The 15,337-nt window shown below is 45.8% G+C and overlaps 1 non-coding gene across 1 annotated transcript; it reads right to left on the bottom strand.

Moving 5' to 3' along the window:
* Nucleotides 1-4,466: 4,466 nt before the first annotated feature.
* On the bottom strand, nt 4,467-4,539 carry trnar-ucg (transfer RNA arginine (anticodon UCG)). Its single transcript has one exon. It is a non-coding gene; the product is annotated as a tRNA-Arg (tRNA).
* Between the last annotated feature and the right edge of the window lie 10,798 nt (nt 4,540-15,337).

The following is a 15,337-nucleotide window of genomic DNA, read 5'->3' on the forward strand; positions in this document are numbered from 1 at the left end:
TGTGGGGAACCTTATCGAACAACGTTCTGAAACCCATATACACCACATCAATCGGTTTACTGTAATCTCCCTGTTTGGTCACTTTGTCAAAAAAGTCAATAAGATTCGTTAGGCAAGGCCGACCCATCACAAAACCGTGCTGACTGTCCCTGATCAGATTATTCTTTTCCAGATGGTCATAAATCCTATCCATAATAACCTTTTCCAACACGTTACTAACAACTGCAGTGAGACTCACTGGTCTGTAATTACCAGGGTTGTCTTTACGACACTTTTTGAACACGGGAACAACGTATGCTATGCTCCATTCCACAGGCACTATTCCTGTAGATAACGATGATTTGACGATCGATGCCAAAGGCTCATCAATCTCGTCCCTTGCTTCCCAGAGGATACTAGGACAGATCCCATCCAGCCCAGGGGACTTGTCTGTTATCACACTCTGCAGTATTTCTATCACCTAATCCTTGTGAACCTCAATCTCTAGTACTCTGGACGCAAGTATCTCAGTATCATCCTCACCAACATTTTCATTTTCTATAGCGAACACTGTCGAAAAATATTTATTTAGCGCTTCCCCAATCTCCTCTGACTCCACACACAACTTCCCATTATTATCCTTGATTGTCCCAAATTTAACTCTCGTCATTCTTTTAATCCTGACATACCTATGGAAAACCTTAGGGTTAACCCTGATCCTATCTGCCAACAACTTCACATGTCTCCTCCTGGCTCTTCTCCGCTCTCTGTTTAGATCTTTCCTGATATCGTTGGAACCCTCGAGCGCTCTAACTGAGTTTTCAGATTTTGTCCTAACATATTAAGACTTCTTGTTCTTCTTGACCAGGGATTCCACTTCCTTAGTAAACCACGGCTCACGCGTTCTATATCTTCCTCCCTGCCTGACAGGTACATACTTATCTAGGACACACAGGAGCTTTTCCTTGAATAAGCTCCACATTTTAATGCGCTCACCCCCTGCAGTTTCCTACCCCATTCTACGCTTCCTAAATCTTACCTAATCTTCCTAAATCGTGGGACTTGTGCCTCACAACACACTTCACATTCAACAACCAGATATACGAACAAATCAACGGAACACCCATGGGCTCACCGATCTCTGGACTCATAGCAGAAGCAGTAATGCAAAGGCTAGAGCAGTCTTACCGCAAATTCAACCCAAACACTGGTTCAGATACGTGGATGACACCTTTGTAATCATTAAAAACACGGAAATAGAGAAAACACACAGGATCATCAACTCCACACTCACAGGAATCCGATTCACCAGAGAGGAAGAAAAGGGGAACCAACTCCCATTCCTACACGTGATGGTACAGAGAACACCTAACGGAGAATTCACCACAAAGGTACACAGGAAAGCCACACACACAGACCAAGTCCTGAATTATGAGAGCAACCACCTCAACATACACAAACGAAGTTGCATCAAGACACTATTCAAAAGGGGCACAACACACTGCAGCACACCAGAACTGCAAAAAGAGGAAGAAGACCACCTATACAAGGTATTCGCCGAAAACGGATATCCTCGCAAGTTTATCAACAGATGCCTAAGGGATAGACCACGGAAAGAGGACATGCCACAACCCAAAGGACTAGCCACACTACCACACATCAAGAACATCTCCGAACTGACAGCCAGACTACTGCGACCACTAGGACTCTTAACAGCACACAAACCAACAGCCACACTCAGACAACAGCTTACCAGAACTAAGGACCCGATACCCAACATGAGCAAAACAAATGTAGTATACAAAATCCCATGCAAGGACTGCGCAAAACACTATATAGGACAAACAGGAAGACAGCTGACGATCCGCATCCAGGAACATCAACTAACCACGAAACGAAGCGACCAACTATGCGTAGTCGCCACACACACAGACGACAAGCAACATGAATTCGAGTGGGACAACACTACTATTATAGGGCAAGCCAAACAAAGCACAGCCAGGGAATTCCCAGAAGCATGGCACTCATCCACAAACTCCATCAACAAACACATCGACTTGGACCCAATATACCAGCCACTGCAGCGAAGAGCTGAAACTGACAACAGCAAGCGGCAAGGACAGGCCACTATAAATGCCACACGAAACACCACAGAAGCGTTTCACAGGAGGATCCCAAGCACGGAGGATGCCACCTCGACAGGTGACGAAACGTTTCCAACAAAAACTTCCAGCTCGGCGAACAGAAACACATCATTGTCTTGAGTGTTCCAGAGTTTTTCATTGTCCCAGAGTCCAGATGAAGTTTGCATTCCTCACGTACGTGAGCGAGAATGATTTCAATGTCTCTGATCAGTTCCTGTCCCGAGAACATCAGAGTCAATGTCCCGTCCTCTACTCGGTCCTACAGTTCACACTTCTTCATTCTCCTCTGATTCCATTTCCCAAAGAGTTTCTCAAGATTTACAAAGCTGGAGCCTAAATTATATGGTTTGCTTCCTAAACATTTTTTCAACTGCCAACTGACAATATTTTCACAGTATCTCTTCACAATCCTCTGGCTTGCATCATGTCCAGGGATGAGAAGTCCCGCTTGGTGGAGAGATTCCCGAGGCTGATAATTTTCACTTTGGAACAAAAATGGTTAAGTGGCGATTTCCTGCGGTTGTTTCTAATGATGGAGAGGGAGCGGTGGGGAATGAGCACTTTGACGAGCAGGAGGAAGTGTTGCCACTGACCCGGGTCACAGAACAGTGGACAGGGATTAAAGGAATCTAATGAAAAGTAGCACTTCTGCTCAGGACGTGTCGAGCAGTGTATCTGGAAAGAGAAACAGAGATAATGTTTTAACTATGGAACATTTCTGCTGAAGAACTCGAGTTTCCCAAGTCTAATCAAATTACCGGCCTGGTTCACAAAATAGTTTTTCTGAACTTTGAGCGAAAATTGTACCAGCAGGAAAGCATTCACAACGTTGTCAGCAGGATTCGAGCCGACGTGGGGAAACCCCAATGAATTTCTAATCCATCGCCTTAACCACTCGGCCATGACTACAGACAGCTCAGGGGGGTTGAGCATTGACCAAATCAGCCGTGATCTCATTGAAAGCTACCGTTGACTTGAGCGAAATGCTTCCATCTCCTTTCATACCTTTGCTGTCATTTGTAAGGTGCGAGACACCAATGTAAAAGAAGAAAAGCACAAAGGTAGGAAAAGATATTTGCAGGCAAACTGAGTCAAAATTATTTATTGAAAGTAAAATCACACTTGGCAATTTGCCATATCTCTTTGCGAACATGACCAGCAGAAGTAAGCAAAGGAGCTATTGATCTGAGTATTCTCGGACCTGAAGCAAACAAAGGTTAGTGACATATTCATTTCTTTTTCTGGCGAACGAAATGATCTTTCCTGATGGTTACAATGAAAGAGATGGTTCCCAATAAAAGAGAGAGATTAATTCGCATGTAGATATATTTCAATGTGACACGATTCATTTTCAGTCCCTAATTACCCCAGAGATGGAGGAGGTGAGTTACTTTTCTTCACTCTTCAACTCCTCAGCACGGAGGTACAAACATGAAACCGCTAGAGATGGAGTTCTTGAATTGGGAACCAGAGACACTGAAGAAACTAGGCAAAAGTGAGGACTGCAGATGCTGGAAACCTGACTTTAGATCAGAGTGATGCTGGAAAAGCACAGCAGGTCAGGCTGCATCCGAGGAGCAGGAGAGTCGACGTTTCTGTTGCCAGTCATGCTCCGCTGCACAAACAATTTTCGTTTTTGGCTCAGATTTCCAGCACCTGCAGCTATTTGTTTTATGTGAACCTTCATAATGTTTTGGACAAAACCAATGACCTGCCAGCATCGGAAAATCGGCAGAAGTACTGGTACACCGATATGTTTGCTGAACAATACAACCATTCCATGAGCGGGAATACGATCCGGGCCACGGTGCTGAGAATACCGAATCCTCACAAGTAAATAACAAGACAAGGCGATAGATACTATCGTACTTGGTGTAAATAAAAGACCCTGTCTGAACATTTTCGTTGCAGATTTTTTTCAAATTGTCTTCGAAGATTTACAAAGTGGGAAAAGGCCATTCCGCCCGTGTGCATTGCGGCTAATCAGAGAGCCATCTATTCAAGTCGCAGTTTCGAACTTTGGCCCAAAGTCTCGTGTGTTCTAATGTTTCCAGGTCAAATGTCAATGAGGTTATCCTATGTTCTTACATGGCACAATAATGGGACAGAAGTATAACGAATTGTAACTCTTTTGAGGAACTCATGCTCATTTTCACCCACAGAGGGAGACACACCAGAAGATACCGCCAAACTGACGGAGGTGTCCGTTGTGGAGAGCTGGAATTTGAAATGGACAATAGGACAAATGCAAGCTTTACATGCGGAAGCACAGAGGCGATGTCCCGAGAGAACTTTACAGGGGAGCGTCAACGTATACCACGGTTAAAGCAAAACAATCCCCCTTGAGCCAGGTAGGACTCGAACCTACAATCTTCTGATCCGAAGTCAGACGCGTTATCCATTACGCCACTGGCCCAAGAGACAACCCTGCACTTGGCAGAATGTCGATATGTAATGCCATGGACTTTCACGGAATCAGAATTAAAAAGGTGAACAAGCAGCGAAGATAATCACCAACATTGCTTCACTTCGAAGTTTCCAATTTGCGAAGCAGTGCCTTTCACTGGCAAAGGAGAAACATTTGTACTCAGCTGCCTGCTTCAGGGTCGCTTCCTTCTCTGCTGGAAGTTTCCATCGTTTTATTCACAGTCACGACGCGATTTCATGATCCACTCCAGTGAAAAAGTGTCATGGTGTCGTCCAAACAAGACCCTGCAGATACTCAGCGAGAGACCTCCGGTCATTTCGAGCTCAGGATGTGGAATTAGACGAGATGCGTGACACCTTTTATTGGCGCCGCCACTTCACTGCAAATTAGCGGCTCAAAACGAGCCGTTGTTGCATCAACTTGATTTGTACCTTCCTGTCGTGCTTTTGCTAAACAACATCAGAAAGATCCCATCCGGCCCAGCTGACTTAAATATTTTCACACTCTGCAGTATGTTGTGGTTCTGTTCGCCGAGCTGGAAGTTTTTGTTGCAAACGTTTCGTCCCCTGGCTAGGGGACATCATCAGTGCTTGGGAGCCTCCTGCGAAGCGCTTCTTTGATGTTTCCTTCGGTGTTTATAGTGGTCTGTCCCTGCCGCTTCCGGTTGTCAGTTTCAGCTGTCCGCTGTAGTGGTTGGCATATTGGGTCCAGGTCGATGTGTTTGTTGATGGAGTTTGTGGATGAATGCCATGCCTCTCGGAATTCCCTGGCTGTTCTCTGTCTGCCTTGCCCTATGATAGTAGTGTTGTCCCAGTCGAATTCATGTTGCTGGTTGCCTGCATGTGTGGCTACTCCGGATAGCTGGTCGTTTCGTTTGGTGGCTAGTTGATGTTCATGCATGCGGATTGTTAGCTGTCTGCCTGTTTGTCCTATATAGTGTTTTGTGCAGTCCTTGCATGGTATTTTGTACACTACATTAGTTTTGCTCATGTTGGGTATCGGGTGTTAAACTACTGGACTTGTGCCTCACAACACACTTCACATTCAACAACCAGATATACGAACAAATCAACGGAACACCCATGGGATCACCAATCTCGGAACTCATGCAAAGGTGAGAACAATCAGTCCTACCACAAATTCAACCTAAACTCTGGGTCAGATATGTCGATGACACGTTTGTAATCATTAAAAACACGGAAATAGAAAAAAACACACCGGATCATCAACGCCACACTCACAGGAATCCGATTCACGAGAGAAGAAGAAAAGGATAGCCAACTCCCATTCCGAGACGTGATGGGACAGAGAACACCGAATGGAGAATCCCCTACAAGGGTATACAGGAAAGCCACACACACAGACGAAGTCCTAAACTATGAAAGTAACCACCCCAACACACACAAACGAAGCTGCATCAGGACACTATTCAAAAGGGCCACAACACACTGCTGTACACCAGAACTGCAAAAAGAAGAAGAGGAACACCTGTACAAGGTATTCGCCAAAAACGGATACCCGCGCAACTTCATCAGCAGATGCCTAAGAGAATGACCACGGAACGAGGACATACCACAACCAAAAGGACTAGCCACACTACCATACATCAGGAACATCTCAGAACTGACAGCCAGACTACTGCGACCCCAAGGACTCATAACGGCACACAAACCAACAGCCACGCACAGACAAACAACTCACCAGAACGAAGGACCCGATATCCAACATGAGCAAAACTAATGTAGTGTACAAAATACCATGCAAGGACTGCACAAAACACTATATAGGACAAACATGAAGACAGCTAACAATCCGCATACATGAACATCGACTAGCCACGAAACGACACAACCAGCTATCCTGAGTAGCCACACATGCAGGCAACCAGCAACATGAATTCGACTGGGACAACACTACTATCATAGGGCAAGCCAGACAGAGAACAGCCAGGGAATTCCGAGAGGCATGGCATTCATCCACAAACTCCATCAACAAACACATCGACCTGGACCCAATATACCAACCACTACAGCGGACAGCTGAAACTGACAACCGGAAGCGGCAGGGACAGACCACTATAAACACCGAAGGAAACATCAAAGAAGCGCTTCGCAGGAGGCTCCCAAGCACTGATGATGTCGCCTAGGCAGGGGGACGAAACGTTTGCAACAATAATTTCCAGCTCGGCGAACAGAACCACAACAACGAGCACCCGAGCTATAAATCTTCGCACAAACTTTGAACTCTGCAGTATTTCGAATATCTCTTCCTTGTGAACCTCAATCTCTTCTAGTCTAGACGCAAGTATCTCTATACCTTCCTCGCCAACATTTTCATTTTCAATAGCGAATACTGTCAAAAAATATTTATTTAGTGCTTCCCCTATCTCCTCTGACTCCACGCACAACTTCCCATTATTATCCTTGATTGTCCCAAATTTAACTCTCGTCATTCTTTTATTCCTGACATACCTATGGAAAACCTTAGGGTTAACCCTGATCCTATCTGCCAACAACTTCTCATGTCTCCTCCTGGCTCTTCTCAGCTCTCTTTCTTGGTCTTTCCTGATATCGTTGGAACCCTCGAGCGCTCTAACTGAGTTTTCACATTTTATCCTAACATAAGACTTCTTGGTCTTCTTGACCAGGGATTCCACTTCCTTAGTAAACCACGGCTCACGCGTTCTATATCTTCCTCCCTGCCTGACAGGTACATACTTATCTAGGACACACAGGAGCTTTTCCTTGAATAAGCTCCACATTTTAATGTGCTCATCCCCTGCAGTTTCCGACCACATTCTACGCTTCCTAAATCTTACCTCGATACATCGTAATTTCCCTTCCACCAGCTGAACCTCTTGCTCCGTGGAGTACACCTATCCCTTTCAATCACGAAAGTAAACCTGAGAGAATTGTGATCGCTGTCTCCAAAGTGCTCACCTGCTTCCGAATCTAAAACCTAGCCAGGCTCGTTACCCAGTACTAAATCGAAAGTGGCTTCGTCCCTTGAAGGCATGTCTACATACTGAGTCAGGAGGCCCTCCTGCACACACTGGGCAAAAACTAACCCATCTATAGTACTCGTACTGTCGTGATCCCAGTCAGTATTTGGATTTTTTCTTGAGTGTTCCAGAGTTTTTCATTGTCCCAGAGTCCAGATGAAGTTTGCATTCCTCACGTACGTGAGCGAGAATTCTTTCAATGTCTCAGATCAGTTCCTGTCCCGATAACATCAGAGTCAATGTCCCGTCCTCTACTCGGTCCGACAGTTCACACTTCATCATCCTCCTCTGATTCCATTTCCCAAAGAGTTTCTCAAGATTTACAAAGCTGGAGCCTAAATTATATGGTTTGCTTCTTAAACATTTTTCCAACTGCCAACTGAAAATATTTTCACAGTATCTCTTCACAATCCTCTGGCTTGCACCATGTCCAGGGATGAGAAGTCCCGTTTGGTGGAGAGATTCCCGAGGCTGGTGAGTTTCACTTTGGAACAAAGATGGTTAAGTGGCAATTTTCTGCGGTTGTTTGTAATGACCGGAGAGGGAGCGGTGGGGAATGAGCACTTTGAAGATCAGGAGGAAGTGTTGCCACTGACCCGGGTCAGAGAACAGAGGACATGGATTAAAGGAATCTAATGAAAAGCAGCACTTCTGCTTAGGACGTTCAATAAAAACTGCAGAAACCCGATGTGTCGAGCAATGTATCTGGGAAGAGAAACAGAGATAATGATTTAAATATGGAACGTTTCTGATGAAGAACTCGATTTTCCCAAGTCTAATCAAATTACTGGGCTGGTTTGCAAAATAGGTTTTCTGAACTTTGAGCGAAAATTATTCCAGCAGGAAAGTATTCGTACGTAGTCAGCAGAATTCGAACCTACGTGGGGAAGCCCCAATGGATTTCTACTCCATCGCCTTAACCACTCGGCCATGACTACAGACAGCGCAGTCGGCTTGAGAATTGACTAAATCAGCCGTGATCTCATTGAAAGCTCTGGCTGACTTGATGAGCGAAATGCTTCCATCTCCTTTCATACCTTTGCTGTCATTTGTAAGGTGCGAGACACCAATGTAAAATAAGAAAAGCACAAAGGTAGGAAAAGATATTTGCAGCCAAACTGAGTCAAAATTATTTATTGAAAGGAAAATCACACTTGGCAATTTGCTAGATCTCTTTGCGAACATGACCAGTAGAGGTAAGCAAGGGAGCTATTGGTCTGAGTATTCTTGGACCTGAAGCAAACAAATAGTGACATATTCATTTCTTTTTCTGGCGAACGAAATGTTCTTTCCTGATGGTTACAATGAAAGAGATGGTTCCCAATAAAAGACAAACATTAAGTCGCATCTCGATATATTTCAATGTGACACGATTCTTTTTCAGTCCCTAATTACCCCAGAGATGGAGAGGGTGAGTTACTTTTCTTCACGCTTCAAATCCTCAGCGTGGAGGTACAGACATGAAACCGCTAGAGATGGAGTTCTTGCATAGGGAACCAGCGACACTGAAGGAACGATGTAAAAGTGAGGACTACAGATGCTGGAACCTGATTTTAGATCAGAGTGATGCTGGAAAAGCACAGCAGGTCAGGCAGCATCTGAGGAGCAGGAAAGTCGTCGTTTCTGTTGCCAGTCTTGCTGCGTTCCGCAAACAATTTTCGTTTTTGGCTCAGATTTCCAGCTACTGCAGCTATTTGTTTTATGTTAACCTTCATAATGTTTTGGACAAAACCAATGACCTGCCAGCATCGGAAAATCGGCAGAAGTACTGGTACACCGATACGTTTGCTGAACAATACAACCATTCCATGAGCGGGAATACGATCCGGGCCACGGTGCTGAGAGTACCGAATCCTCACAAGTAAATCCTCACACGAACATTTTCGTTGCAGATTATTTTCAACTTGTCTTCGAAGATTTACAAAGTGGGGAAAGGCCATTCCGCCCTTTGTGCATTGCGGCTAATCAGAGAGCCATCTATTCTAGTCGCAGTTTCCAACTTTGGCCCAAAGTTTGGTCATGGTGTCATGCAGAAACTCAGCGAGTTCACTCAGACATTTTTGTGTGTGCAGAATGATTTGCCACATTTAAGGCAAATTCAATGGCATCCCGAATGGGTATATAGACAGGAAGCGTTGGGAGAGATAAGGAACACATTTTGGCAAATATGGTTCAATTAATTTCGGTTATCTGTTCAGCAGGGACATGTTCGATAGTAGGGTATTTTTCCGTGCTCGGCATCGTTGATGTGCTCCCGCTGCAAATACCAGTTTTAATGGACCATTTGCAAAAAAATGCACTCTGTTTGTTAGGCAGTAAGCGCGTTTGCCTTTCTTTCTGGAGGGTGGATGGGACGAGTTGACCCAGCGATGAGGGTCTTTCCGGACTTTTGCTGCCAATGACCATTCGTTTGGCACCTTCCCAACTTTGCCATCAAAGAGTTTGGCTGAAGAAAAATACCGCACGGATAATGTTACCCCCCTCAGCTCTCCAACGAATCCAGAAACTGACAGCTCTTCATGTGGAACAGAATCAAAACAGAGAGTGTGGACCATTGTCAGACACACCGAAGCATGCATGCTGCCTTTGTTACAGTGCAATCCGATTATGTCATGAACTGCTCAGAGAAACGGCAGCGAACCAATTCAGGACATACTGGAGATTTACTGCATTGCCAAGTCACAGGAAGTGCTCCACAAACATAAAACAAAACGGAACAGCAATAACCCATGAAAAGTGAAGTTTACCAATTGCACTCGTGATGAAATTAGGTCAACAATGTGCTGATGACTCCATATGATCGAGAGGACCAATCACCAGCCCCCTTCACCAGGACAGTAATGAAGGAAATGCGAGAAATACAAAAAACATTTCTCATCGCGATTGCCAACCTTTTCGCCACTGCAACAACAAAAACGGCGAGCAGATACAATGCAGAATCTGGTTTCGTATCAGCAATGAAATAGTAATATCCATTCACGTTCAGTGAAAACGGTGAACAAAGGAAATTGTCTGAAATATGAATACCCAGCGCAGGCTGCTTGGTTCCCCGATTATACTGCTGCACAGACTTTCATATTTAAAGGTACCTTTCAAAGAGAGTGTTTGTGGCTGTTCATATGACAATGGAAATTGTTGCCCTCGCTCTCACTGCCGTTATTGATCGTGTTGGGTTTGGCATCCTCACCTTGCACGCGGGAGTTCAGTGTACAATTCTCTGCTGTGAAAAATCGGAGTGCTTTGGAGCAGAAAGATGCGAAGCTCGTGTGCTTCATGGAGATGTTGTTGGAATGTTTTGCGGTGCTGGGAAGTGGGATCCTCACAGTTCTGGGTAACATCCTCAGGGTTGCAGAGCCTGTTGTGAAGCCGACTGTCCTGTGGCGGTTGGAATTGATTTAGTTTCAGTGCCGCTGGGTCCAGTTGTTGGTGTTGCAGATTGGATCCTGATCAATGTGTTTATTGATGGAATCCATGGATGGGTGCCCTGCTTCTAGAAAATCTCTGGCTGCCTTCTGATTGCCATGTTCTATTACTGTTGTGCTGCTCTCGAGGATGCTTTCTGTCTGTACGTATAGCTACTCGGGACAGCTGGCCGTGCCAATTAGTGACGGCCACACAAATTCTTTGCCAAGAATATGTATCCCACAACTGCATTCCCAGATGTCTGGCACACTAAATTGTCAACTAGGATATGCCATAAAGCAATTGAAACACCTTGCTTCCCTTTAATAAAATACATTTCTGGAAACTGATAGCCAGACTCCTCTGAACACACGGATTTAGGACAGCACATAAACCAACAGCCTCGCTGAGGGAAAGCTCACCAGAAAACAATATTCAATGCCCATCTTGTGCAGGACAAATGTGGTTGTCAAGATTCCACGCAGGGACTGCACGAAACACTATATCGGAGAAACAGACAGACAACTAGCGAGCTGCAATCATGAACTTCAGCCAGCCCGTGTACGCCACAGGCAGATGTTCTTGTAGTTGTATGTAGGGCATTGAGTGTTTCTGATTCAGGGGCTTGGACCGTCTGCAGCACTGGTTAATTCCTTGTGTTGTAACTACTGTTGGAACATATGTAAAACTCGATTGCTCATTGAGATGTACATCCAAAATATTAGCCGAGAGAAGTATTTTGGTGGTTTTTCTGGTGCTGTTCCTGTCATGCCCTCAGGAACTGGACTTATTGTGTGCTTCCTGACGGTTCAGTGCATGTTTCCGTGATCGTATTCTGGGCAGAAACTTGCAATTTAGCTTCAATAACGTGCGTTTGCAAACCTGGTACACCTCCCTGTATTTTGTTATCTCTTATTGTGTGCAATTGCAACACGGCAAATCATTAATTTACATTGGAAGGTGAAAAACCTTGTGAAATGCCAAGGTATTTGTGACATTTATCAATTGGTTGCATATTACTTTGATTCAGGAGATAAGGATATAAAACGTGTTTGTGTAGAAATGAGGACCAGTGAGGAAAGAAGTCATCCACAGGTGTAGTTTCCAAGTGCACTCGCAGTAACCACTACGTACAAGAAAAAAATACTACATGTGAGTGATAAAAGCTGGCAATAGTTACGGGTGATCTTAGCTTCCCATCTCCCACTCACGGTTCAATGGTAAAAAAAAAATTTGGATGACAATAATCAATAAATCATATCTGTCCCAGAGAACTACGCGAGCCATATTTTGGTCATCGATTAGTTTACAGCTGACTTAGTCTCTGTCTTTTCTTGGAAACCATCCTCTTTGTTGTGACCATCAGGAAAGATATTACTTTTGACATAAATAAAATGAAGATTATGTCACTAATCTTTGTTTGTTTCATGCCCAAGTACAATCAGGCGACCTTGATGAACTCTGCTAGTCATGCTAGCAAAGAAATCTGGAAACATGCCAAGTATGATTTTTCGCTCAATAAATAATTTTGATTCAGTTTGACTGAAACCACCTCTCCCTAAAGTTGTGCTTTTCTTCTTTTAAAATGGCGTCCGGTATCTTCCAAATGACGGCAAAGATACGAGAGCAGATGGAAGCAATTTAGCCTACCAAGTCTGCGACAAAATTCAATGAGATCATGGCTGATTTGGTTAATTCTCAACCCCCGTTTTTATTCTCATCTCCGTGATGCTCCATGTCTGTCTATCACAGCCTTGAATAGACCTCGCCTTCACAGCCCTCTGTGGTTAGCAAACCCACGGATTTGCTACCCTCTGAAAGAGTGAATATCCTCCTTATCATTTTCTTAAATGTTTGATCCTTTCAGCTGTGAGAACGCACTCTCGTCCCAATTTCTCGGGGGTGTACATCAGAGCAGAATAAGCCCCTGAAGGTAGGTCTGCACTCTCCAGTGCCGCTCCGTGTATTTGACACATTTTCATATTTTGACCTCTGATTAAAAATAGTATACCTAATTTGCACATCAGATTTGCCAGTGGTGAATTGTTTTCAAGAAGACTTCAATGAGCGTAATTCTACTGCCAGTGAATAGGGCTAGACACATTAGATTACTGACAGTGGGGAAACAGGCCCTTCGGCCCAACAATTCCACACCGCCGCGCCGAAGCACAACCCACCCATACCCCTACATTTACCCCTTACTTAACACTACGGGCAATTTAGCATGGCCAATTCGCCTGACCTGACCTGCACATCTTTGGACTGTGGGAGGAAACCGGAGCACTCGGAGGAAACACACACAGACACAGGGAGAGCGTGCAAACTCCACACAGTCAGTGGGTCTCTGGCGCTGTCAGCCAGCAGTGTTAACCACTGTGCCACCGTGCCGCCCTAATGCAAGGACATTTTTCTTTCGCGATCCAGTGCTGTGTTTATTCACCTCTCTGCGCATGAAAATGGATCCTACCCATCCACTTTATCTCTCATCAATATGTGTGCACTTCAAATTGATGCGGCCATGACTACATGCGCGCAATGCTGTCTTAGTATGTCTTATGTAATGGAAAGTTCCAACCTGAAACACCAGGATTTGGCTTTTCTTGGCACCCCAGCATTCTCCTCCTTTCGAAAGCAAGAGAGTCTGACAGCGAATACTGGGGTACCAGAAAAAGCCAAATCCTGGTGTTTCAGCTTGGATTTTTCCGTTACATGAGACATACTAAGACAGCATTGCACGCGTGACGTCATGGCCGCGTGATACAGGTGATGGATTAGAAATCCATTGGAGCTTCCCTCCACAGGTTCGAATTCTGCTGGTTCCGTTTTCAGTAATGTCATGCTGGACGATTTTTCACTCACAGTTCAGCAATCTCGTCTCAACAAACAAGACCAGTCAGTTGATTAGACTTCATCCACTACACTAACACCTTCCACCCCGACCTCAAATTCACCTGGACAGTCTCGGACTCCTCCCTCCCCTTCCTAGACCTTTCTGTTTCTATCTCAGGCGACCGAATCAACACGGACATCTACTACAAACCAACAGCTACCTGGACTACACCTCCTCCCATCCTGCCCCCTGTAAAAACGCCATCCCATTCTCCCAATTCCTTCGTCTCCGCCGCATCTGCTCCCAGGAGGACCAGTTCAAAATACGTACAACACAGATGGCCTCCTTCTTCAAGGACCGCAATTTCCCCCCCGACGTGGTCGACGGTGCCCTCCACCGCATCTCCTCCACTTCCCGCTCCTCCGCCCTTGAGCCCCGCCCCTCCAACCGCCACCAGGACAGAACCCCACTGGTCCTCACCTACCACCCCACCAATCTCCATGTACAGTGCATCATCCGCCGTCACTTCCGCCACCTCCAAACAGACCCCAGCACCAAGGATATATTTCCCTCCCCTCCTCGATCAGCTTTCCGTAGAGACCACTCCCTCCGCGACTCCCTTGTCAGATCCGCACCCCCCACCGACCCAACCTCCACTCCCGGCACCTTCCCTTGCAACCGCAGGAGGTGCAACACTTGCGCCCACACCTCCCCCCTCACTTCTCTCCAAGGCCCAAGGGAAACTTCCATATCCGCCACAGATTCACCTGCACCTCCACCCACATCATCTACTGCATCCGCTGCAGCCGGTGTGGCCTCCTCTATATTGGGGAGAGAGGCCGCCTACTTGCGGAGCGATTCAGAGAGCACCTCTGGGCCACCCGGTCGAACCAACCCAACCAACCTGTGGCACAGCATTTCAACTCCCCCTCCCACTCCACCGAGGATATGCAGGTCATTGGACTCATCCACCGCCAAACCACAACAACCCGACGGTCGGAGGAGGAGCGTCTTATCTTCCGACTGGGAACCCTCCAACCGCAGGGGATGAACTTGGACTTCACCAGTTTCTTCATCCCCCCTCCCCCCACCTTGTCTCAGCCGGATCCCTCCAGCCCGGCACCGCCTTCCTGACCTGCAGTCTTCTTCTTGACCTCTCCGCCTCCATCCTACTCCGACCTATCACCCTCACCTTGACCTCTTTCCACCTATCACATTTCCAACTCCCCTCCTCCAAGTCCCTCCTCCCTACCTTTTATCTTCTCCTGCTGAACACTCTCTGCTCATTCCTGAAGAAGGGCCTGTGCCCGAAACGTCGAGTCTCCTGTTCCCTGGATGCTGCCTGACCTGCTGTGCTGTTCCAGCAATAAAGTTTCGATTAGACTTAGCAAACTCAAGTTATTAATCAAAAATGCAACACACTTAAAACATTATCTCCGTTTCTCTTTTCACAGTTACTGCCAGACCCATCGAGATTTTGCAGTATTCTTTGAATGTACTGTGCAGAAGTGCTGCTTTTGAATTGATTCCTTTTACCGCAGTCCTCCGTTCAC

Source organism: Chiloscyllium plagiosum, unplaced genomic scaffold, assembly GCF_037043375.1.
Source record: "Chiloscyllium plagiosum isolate Xiang-an unplaced genomic scaffold, Cpla_swu_hap1 HiC_scaffold_14, whole genome shotgun sequence".
Taxonomy (NCBI): domain Eukaryota; kingdom Metazoa; phylum Chordata; class Chondrichthyes; order Orectolobiformes; family Hemiscylliidae; genus Chiloscyllium; species Chiloscyllium plagiosum.